General features: G+C 39.3%; 1 protein-coding gene across 1 annotated transcript in view; it reads left to right on the top strand.

Annotated features, from left to right (window-relative positions):
- The first annotated feature begins 1,613 nt into the window (after window positions 1-1,613).
- The window catches only part of LOC6578881, a 104,665-nt gene continuing 96,349 nt past the window's right edge, over window positions 1,614-9,929 (top strand). Inside the window, exon 1 of the mRNA XM_044011095.1 lies at window positions 1,614-3,049. The gene's annotated coding sequence lies outside the window, so the exon portion shown is untranslated. The remainder of the gene's footprint in view (window positions 3,050-9,929) is intronic.

The following is a 9,929-nucleotide window of genomic DNA, read 5'->3' as shown; positions in this document are numbered from 1 at the left end:
GTATTATAAGAACTTCCTCATTCAGTCTGACTTCCATCTTCATCTCTTCAGGGCATCTTCTAGTCAGGCACTTTTACCTAAAACATTCTTCATTATTTTTTTTTGCTGTGTTGTTTTTTTTGATATTCTTGTTGTTGTTAGCTGGCCAAGCGCGCAAACTTAATTTACTTGATGAATGTATCTGCCTGTGGAACGTTGGGCCGCGTGTGAAGTGAATTCATTTGCTCGGACACTTTGGATTCATTAATATTTATAAGAGCAACTAGAGTGGGCGGACGGTTAGTAGCAAAGCACAATATGCTTCACTTGCTATTGTTGTTGTTGTTGTAATAATTTAATCGTTGGGCATTTAACAAGTTTTTATAATGTCAACCGAAATGGGCTGAAGCGTTGCCAGACCAGAATCAAGGTAGCCAGAGCAAGAGAGCGAGAGAGGGAGAGAGAGAGAGAGATAGCTAAACAATAGCTTAACTTGTTGAAATAATTTAATTTCAGCACTTGAAGAACTTTGGCAATGTCAAGCGACAAGTGGGGTTAAGTGATGCCAGAGCTGGTGGCCAAGGTTGCCAGAGTTGCGACAACTTTAGCAAATAGTTTGGGTCACCCGGTGACATCCGTTGATTCTGAAGGTGAAGACCGAAGCTTTTAGTTGGCTAACAGATTGAAGCTTTGCCAGCATAGCGAAACCGAAAAAACCGCAATCGCTTTACATTTTCAATTTCCAGCTAATCTAAATTACATGATACGCGCACAATTTGAACGCTAATGAGTTGCGACAGCGTGGGCGAGAGGGGGGTGGGGGGGTTGAATGGGTGAACGGACAGACAGATTTGGGGGGGTGGTTAATCTGCGGGTACAACGTTGCGTATGCGCAACATATTGCGTGTGAATTTTAATTAAAAACTTTTTCTCACTTACCCAAGCAAGATAATCGCCAGAGCCCCAGCTCCTGCTAAATGCCGCTATTACGGCTGTTGTTGTTGCTGTTGTTGTTGTAGCTGTAGCTGTTTATATATCCTGCAGCTCCTTCGATTGCATCGATTTTCCTTGCTTAGCAATTTAGATGACAAGCATTGTCAAGTTGGTTTTCATTTAGATTTAATTATATGTGACTGCATTGCATGGGGCCTGGCAATTGATGCGTATGTTTCTGTTATGCCAGCCCAGTTGCTAGGTAATTAAATGCTTATACATAGATTAACTTATGCTGTCACACGCACATGCACATACACACACATACATTCATATAGCTGCTGCTCATTTGGTCAAATTGGCTGATTAGTCGATGCACAAGCAATGCTTCGATTATGGCGATCGTTGTTCAATATATTTAGATTAGGCTAACCATTAATTTGGAAACACACACATACACACTCACTCACATACACACACACACATATGTGTTTTGGGCATGTTTTCGTTTAGGGCCAATGGCCCAAATGCAAACCACTTGCTTGATTCTGTTTGGCTGATTGTTTGCTCTTTCGTCTTGTGCTCTATAAAATTGTTGGTGCTCCCAGCGCGTGCGCATTGAATTTACTCCGAAAATAGCGACAGCGTCGAACGGCAGCGAACAGTCAACGGTGTTGCGTATACGCAGCGTGTGTCTCAGTCGTTAGCTGGACGTGATGTTGGCCGCAAGGGCGCCACGGCATAAAGACCACATTAAGACCAAACGACCAAAAAGAGAACAAAGCCAAAAGCCTGAAGGCATTGCCCATTGCCGCTGAAACAACAAGTACCTAACTGTGTGTGCGTGTGCGTGAGTGTGTGTGTGTGCGAGTGCGAGTGCAAGTGCAAGTGCAACTACAAGTGTGCAAGTGTGTTGATGGCTATCAAAGTGCAGCATAGCTAAAAAGTATGCTTTAGAATTCTATTAACGCGCGCGCAACGTGGACGTTTCGTGAAGTTCTTGACGCGGCTTTCGTGACCCCACCAAAACAAGAAAGTAATAAAAATACAAATAAACACTTGTACATATATACATACATACATACATATGTATAGATTACGTACAACCCTTTTTTTCGAGCTGAATAATTAATGCAATCAAGCCATTTGAAGTCCCGTTTCAAGTGTCGTGTTAGCGCGCGCGCGCGTGCTCTCTCTCCGGTTTCAAAACGATTTCGAAAATGAACGAAACAAAAAACTGAACAAACTTGACAGAGCAACGGCAACCAAGCGAATTTCTTTCATTTCCTGACGTCAACTGACAGGCGCAACGAACTCAACTTTAAACTTAGCTCTTAACTCTTAACTCTTAACGCCAGACCAAGCAAACCGCAAGAAAAAACAGGAAGCAACTACAACTATAACTGTAACTCTACTACATACATATATATATATATATAGACATACATATATATAAATATTTTTCTAGATGCAGCTTAGTACATATATTTAGCGCAAACATACATAGCTATAGGTATATATCTATTTGAGCATATATGTTTATAAATCTTTAGCGCTAACGGGCAAACAGAATTCCAATCATAAATTAACGTAATAAAAAAAAAGAAAGAAAGGAAAATTGCGGCGCTTGACTTTTCCAACGAATTTTCAAACAACAAAAAGAGAGAAAATTGAAAATACAAATTGTGTCTGCAGACCAAGAAAGCACGAAAAGCGCAAAAAAAAAAACTAATAATAATATTTTTCACACACACACACAAATTTATACGAAACGAAAGAAAATAAGAAAATAAAAACATGCATGCGCATATATAGACGACAGACAAACAAACATACCTACACACATATCTATCATATATGCACGACTCGCTCGCAGCTATATAGATGAAACATGCTCAGCCAAATGAGCAGACAGCTTGGCCAAATATATTTCGATTAAAATATAAATGAAATTAAGCTGGACACAGCACTGACACGAAAACTAAATGGCGTGCCAACTGCTTGAGTGAGTGAAAAATTTGTATTGTCTGCCAATAACAGATGACAACGGCAGCAACAGCAACAGCAGCAACAGCAACAGCAGCTGCAGCTGCAGCCAACAGGTTGCCAACTAGAAACTAAACACATTCGCCCGCAGGTGAGTTATAGCTCGAGTCATTTCGTATAAAACAAAACTGGAAATTGCAACTGCAATTTTATGTCCATATGTATATAGATACAAATCTATAAAGTTATACACTTGCACCCATTACAAATAGGGTAGGAGGAATATGTGCAAATGTTTGCAACAGGCAGAAGGAGGCATGGTAAAGCTGTTGAGGTTTTTAGGCTGAATCAAGCTGATGAGTTGAGTCTGTATGATAATGCCCAGCTGTTCGGCATTTCATCTATGCCTCTTAAGAGCTGATTTGATATAGCAAAGTTTGTCTCTTCGGGTCTTTATTTATTGTTGTATATGCTGGATCAGCTTGATGAGCTGAGTTGATATAGCAATGTCTCTCTTTCTCAATTTTCGGCTGTTCATCTATTGTTGTGACTGGGTATATATGCTGGATAATAAAGATGAGTTGAGCCTATATTGCGGTACACGTCTGTTTATCTCTTCATCTATTCGCTTGATTCTGCTAAAGCAAATGATAAGCAGAAGTAAGATATTCGTCTCTTCATCTATGTATTTAGTTATAGCTAGATACTATATGTATATATAGCTAGAGTTTACATGTACTCTAGCCATACGCATTATTAACTTATTTTATAAACAAATTGTTTCGTTTGCTTGATATCGATATATATCGATATAGCTAGGTATCGACCATTTTCATTTGATTTCTCAATTTTTTCATATACATATATATTCTTTTTAAGAGAGCTAGAGCTAAAGAGTTCAAATTGGTTATGTGGTTTTCAATGGTGAATGTACATCATTCGGACTCTAGATACCACTTGGTTGCATTTCAAGTAGTAGAAACTTGGGCTTTGGCAAATAGACACATTAAAATGCCATTGTAAGGCTCTGAAAGTGTTTCTTAAGAAAGTTCAACAAAAGTTACTCAACAATTAATTTACCATAAGAAAGTCCAGGCAAGTGCATGCAGTCGCTGCGCAGCCAGCAGAGCGCGTGCTTGTGTATATGTACGTAAGTGTAGGTATATGCACATGTGTGTCTGCACTAGTATGCGTGAGTGCAACGTATATCGTATGTGTGTCTAAAACAAACTTGCTATAATTGCAATAACAGCTCCTCGCAAAGTTCAGGGTATTTCCCAGTCGGCCACTTCCGCCTACTCACACTTTTACTTATTTTATTATTTTGTTTTCATAGTTTGTCTAAAGCGCTTTTATATCGAAAATTTTATTTGCAAAATATTTAACTTTCACTTCTGCTCGATGGGAAGGCAATATCTATGTGGCTAAAAATAAACCTGATCAAACTGGTCTTAACTGCTTTCTATAATATGTGTGTGTGTGTGTTACTTGTTCAATATATTTTGAAATAGTCAATTTTTATGTGACAAAAATTTGTTAAACAAGAACTTTTGTTTGCTTTCAAAATAAATAAATAAGAAATGGCCCAACGCTTTTAAGGAGTGCAGCAAAGCTGAGAGGATTTATTGCTGCTTCGGCTTACAGCTCAGACCGCTGGTTAGAGCACTGTATATAGTATATTTCTTATTTATTTAAGCCTTGGCTTTTCACAATTTATGTTGCAAGTCCTTAAATGCAACATGTGCTAAATGAGATCTCTGGGTGAACCAGACATGTGCAGAATATGTTTGGATGAGTGCTAGGCCAAAGAGCTGCAGCTGAATATGCTTTGCAGATGGTTGGTTGTCTTGATACAAATTTGTTGTATGTGACTTATGAACGAGGCCACAAATGATAAACATATATTTTTATGAAATCGCAAAGAGCAATTTCCACAAACATTGAGTTTAAGCAGCTTTGCAGCTTGTTGAATAATTAATCTAATCGAAAGTGCGCAATTAGAGAATGTTGTCATTAAAAGAGTTTAATTTGACTACTTAATAATTTATATGCAGAAAAGATTCAGTATATGTATTTAGAAAAAAAAGGATTATTAGCTCAAAATTTTTTTTTTAACGTTTGTATATCAATTTTAATCTCAGATGATAACTTATAATTACAGATGATAACTTATAATTACAGTCGAGTCTCTATAAATTGTATACCGCTAAATCAAAAATCTAGATAAATCGAAAAAAAAAAAAAATTGTTTATATCCTTAAACAAAATTCTTTCTCGATAACTTGAATTTCTGTGTAAATCGATAAAAAAAAAAAAAAAAAAAACTGATCCGCTGGCAATTTCGAGTTACGGGTAATCGACTGTATATACGTACCTATATATCTTGCATAAATATCTTGCATTTTTACAATAATTCATTAATATTGTTTTCATATTAGGTCAAAGCCACCTGCTGACTTCAACAGCTCACAAAATTTCCTTATATTGAACTATTCATATTCCTGTGAGTTCCCTATTAAGAAACTCGTATTTTATAACCTGTTGTATCAAATAAGTGCTGGTGGTAAAAACCTTTTCTTGTATTCCAAAGAGGTTTCCATTTCAGCTGCACAAGCGTTGATCACCTGAAATTTACACGCTAATCTTGTTCGCATATGGGCGAATAAAACTTTTTATACCCTGAACCCATTGAAAATGGGAAATCAGGGTATAATGGTTTTGTGAAAAGTATGTAACAGGCAGAAGGAATCATCGCAGACCCCATAAAGTATATATATTCTTGATCAGGACGACGAGCTGAGTCGATATAGCCCTGTCCGTCTGTCCGTCCGTCCGTCCGTCCGTATGAGCAAAAGAATCTCAGAAGTTATAAGAGCTAGAGAGCTGAAATTTGGCATGCATACTCGTGTATACCATAGGCAGTACAAGTTTGCTTTATTTTTTCGATAACTCATCCGATAACTTTTTTTATCGAGAACAATCGAAAAATCGACTTGGTTTTTTTCAGCCTAATTTTAACACTCTTAGACCTGGAGACTTCAAATTTGGGTTGTATATAAAGTTAATGGATACAAAGATTTTGTAATTTACAGATTTTTGATACCACGCCCCCTTCTCCCTCAATTTGTAAAAACGCATTTCAAGTACTAGAGACTTGTGCTTTGGAATGTGCACATATTTTAACCATATGACTACGCTCTAAAAGTTTCATTAAGATCGTAAGTCTACAAAAGAAATTATTCAACAAATAAATTCTCATAATATTGCCCACATTGCAGCGCAGCCCAAGCGCAGTCGCTGCTAACTGCGCAGTCAGCAGAGCGCGTGCTTATAAGTGCATGTGTATGTATGTGTGCATAAAATAAGTCCAGACTGATTAGAATATCAGCTTGGAGGGTTCAGGGTATCTCCTAGTCGAGCAGTCTCGACTGGAGCCTTCTTACTTGTTTTCAGTTTCTTTTTTGTTTCGTACGTCTCTTTTTTTTTGTTATGCTGAAAAATGGTAAAAACTGACCATGTCACAAAGTGCCATAAACAATTTTACAACATTTTGCCTGTCATAAGATTAAATGTGCATAAAATGTGTTGCGCTCTGCAAGGGGCTTGATACGTTCGTTGTAGGGGCGGAAGATGGGTGGCAGACGGCGGGGAGCAGGAGACTGGGCGGAACGCAACACTGACGAAGGCGAAACAAAAGCAATAACTATAAAACAAACAGAATACAATGCGCTTCAATGGTACGGAGAAAGGGACATGCCAGGGCGAAAAAATAAAGGAGACCCCATACACACACACACACACGCACACTCAGACTTTATGCCAGCAACAAGAGCAACAACAACAACAACAATAACAATTGGGTGCGGTAGCAGCAACAAAACATGCACACATACAATTAGTGGTGCTTTTTTCCTGCTTTTTGCTTTATACATAGACTTCTTTTTGTTTTTGTAACTACTCTAATGGAGGGTCTTGCAATTTTATCAGTAAAGTTGTTGTGTGTAAAAGCAGCTTATTTTGAAGAGTATAGCCAGAGAGTTCACAAGAACTGTCGGAAGAATAGCAATGGCATTTTTATAAAAGTTTGCATAGATTTTTCTTGAAGAAGATCAGGAAATCATCATCATAGAAATACTTTATAAAGTCTGTGATCAATATGCTGTACTACTTATATATACTCCATGTTCTCTATATAATCTCCCTACTCTCTATACTCACTACTTTATCTACTCTACATACTCTATATATTTTATAGTCTCTATATACTCTATTTACTTTATATACTCAACATACTTTATATAGTCTATATACTCTATATAATCTATATAATCAATATAATCTATATACTTTATATACCTTACAAAAGCTATATACTGTATATACTGCATATACCTTATATACTCTTTATACTCCTTATTATTCCCACATGGAGCCACAACATCTCTTACTCAGAATTTTCAAAAATCGATATGAATGCATTTATGTTCAGTTTTTTTTTTTTTTTTTTTTTTTTTTTTGACATCTCTCAATCTTATTTGCATTACATTGCATTGAACTGATTTCATCACCAGGAAGCGTATAGACACTTCGTTATGTTCGCTCCGCTTATTTTATTTGTTGCTCTGAGTGCCGCTGGCATGGGCGGGGGTGGGAGTGAGATAGCCGTGGTTTTAAACGCACAAGCTAAAGGTATGCGACACAGTCAGAGATGCCAGCATCCAATTACAAAAGTGAATATTTGTGATGCTTTTTTCTGCTTTTTATTTTTATTTTATTTTACTTTTTTTTTGTATTTTTGTATTTGGTTGCCATGTTGACCTTAACATTTATATTTTGGCTCTTGGCCTTAAGTATCTTTCAGCCAGCTGACCTGAATTCGGAACCTTTAAAGCTACACTCACGATGAGTGTAGTGCAGTTTGGCTAGTCCTAGCCTCCTCCCCACCAAAAAAAAAGATGTATAAACATATACATATATACATATAATTTAGACATTGCCTTCATGCTGCTGATAATGAGCCGTTAGCGGCTGGCTAGGCGGAACGTGGTGCGCGGTGTGGTGTGGTGGGCGTGAGGGACTGCCTATGTTTATGGTTTTGGGTGCTTTATGGTGCTTTGGGGATGGGGGGACTAGTTGGCGTTAGTTGGCGGCACTCACGCGATGTGCGGCACTTGAGCACGTTTTGCATAAATTGCTGGGCCGTCGTCATTGCTGATGGCATGCTAATAACGACAGCCGCGCCCACCTTTCGGCCAAGCAAGCAGCGCTCGCGGACATTGCGTTCCACCACCGGAGCGAACTGAACCGAAACAATGGCCAGAAGACCGCACGCAAATTGCCTTGTTAAGCATTTAAGCACAGCTGCCATTTTTCACATTATGCAGCAGGCATCAATCTGCCGTTGCTGCCGTTGCTGCCGTTGCTGATGTGGCTATTGTTGTTGCTGTCGAACTGCTAAAGCGCCACAGATGCCTATCAATCCCAATTGCCTCCCTCTCTCCCACAGATAGGCCCAGCTAAATCCAACAAGTGTTCGTATAAAATTTAATTAGACTTGCGCCATGTGGCCAACGGACACTTGAGCTTACATCCATATATATATATATATGCCACGCAGTCTGTTGGCGATGGGACACACGGTGCGTATACGCTATGCGGTAGTCGTGCGTAACGTATACGCAGCGTATATAAGTTCACGTTACGTACACGCAACAGATAATTAGGCCAGTATCGAGTATACGCAACAGTGGCAAATAGGACTTGACGTGATAAGCACACAATGTGCACTGTGAACAATGCGAATCGTGTTGCGTATACGTCAAGTCTTGCCAGAGAATTAACGTTGTGATTGACAAACTGTAAGCAGACTGTAAGAACTCAAGGAGGCTTACATTACCTGTAAGCACAAGACTCGGATAAACGCAAGGCGCAAATGCGAAAAGTAGACAGTTTTCATCACGTTAGGCAGCAGACAATTATTCTTTGTGCTCAGCAGCTAATGGGAATTACGTTAAGTTATGTATACGCAGTGTACGCCGTGAGCAATTAGTTACTGCCGTTAACAGGTAATGAGAATGACGTTACGTTATGTTTACGTAATGTGAGGTAATGAGAATCACGTTACTTTACGTTACGTACTGTTACGAATACGTAATGTGCTCTTCAGCAAATACAACCACCGCTACGCATACTCAATGCCGGCAAGTGACTTTTACGTTACTTGTGCGTATTGTTCGTTTCCGGAAATGCCACCTTCGCTGAGTATACGCATCATGGACCTCTGGTAATGAGCGTAACGTTGAGCATACGCAGTATTTGGCCACGAAAAATGAATTTAGTTCGGATATTTTCTTTGTAATGTGGGCCGCAGACAATGAAACCTACGTTGCGGATACGCAATATGGTGTGTAGACACAGGCGCCCGAAACAGACAACAAAAGCGCTTGACCTTCTGTCTCTCGCCTTGCCTCACTGGCCCCTCACGTCCTAGGCATGCATTTCCTGACCCAATCACTGGGCGCACGTACGCTCCGGCAATCACTGGCGGCTCAATAAAGGAAAACTAATTTTTTAGTGGCAAACGCTTTGAGCCAAGGCACCAAACTAACAAGAAAAAGAGGAAGCAGAAGGCAGCTAGCCCAAAGCAAATGACTCGGAACGCCTCTCGCTTCACAAAAGCAAAACGGTGTGCACTATATGGCAGCTTTGTGCCTGTAGTTCACGTATTTGTTGTTCTTCCACCTAATGTTGTTGTTGTTGTACGTTTTGATTAACTGACAGGTGAGCAGCGGCAGCAACAATCGTCGGCACTGCTGTCAGCTTCACTCTGGGGCGCCTCCAGACTCATTTGGAAGAGAAACAATAACAGTTTCCACAGTCGCTGTGACAACAAAGCCCAGTCAAATGATATATTCCCTGTGGTTGTATAAAACAAAATAACAATTTCGGGGACGACTTGGGCATATCCTGTACAGGGCTGCGGTTTGCGGAGATTAATGTTAGCCTAATGATGAGCTGAACAAACATTGGTA

The sequence above is a fragment of the Drosophila mojavensis genome, unplaced genomic scaffold (assembly GCF_018153725.1).
Source record: "Drosophila mojavensis isolate 15081-1352.22 unplaced genomic scaffold, ASM1815372v1 contig_80, whole genome shotgun sequence".
In the NCBI taxonomy this organism is placed as follows: Eukaryota; Metazoa; Arthropoda; class Insecta; order Diptera; family Drosophilidae; genus Drosophila; species Drosophila mojavensis.
The sequence above is the reverse complement of the archived record's forward strand: the minus strand, read 5'-3'. Positions and strand labels throughout refer to the sequence as shown.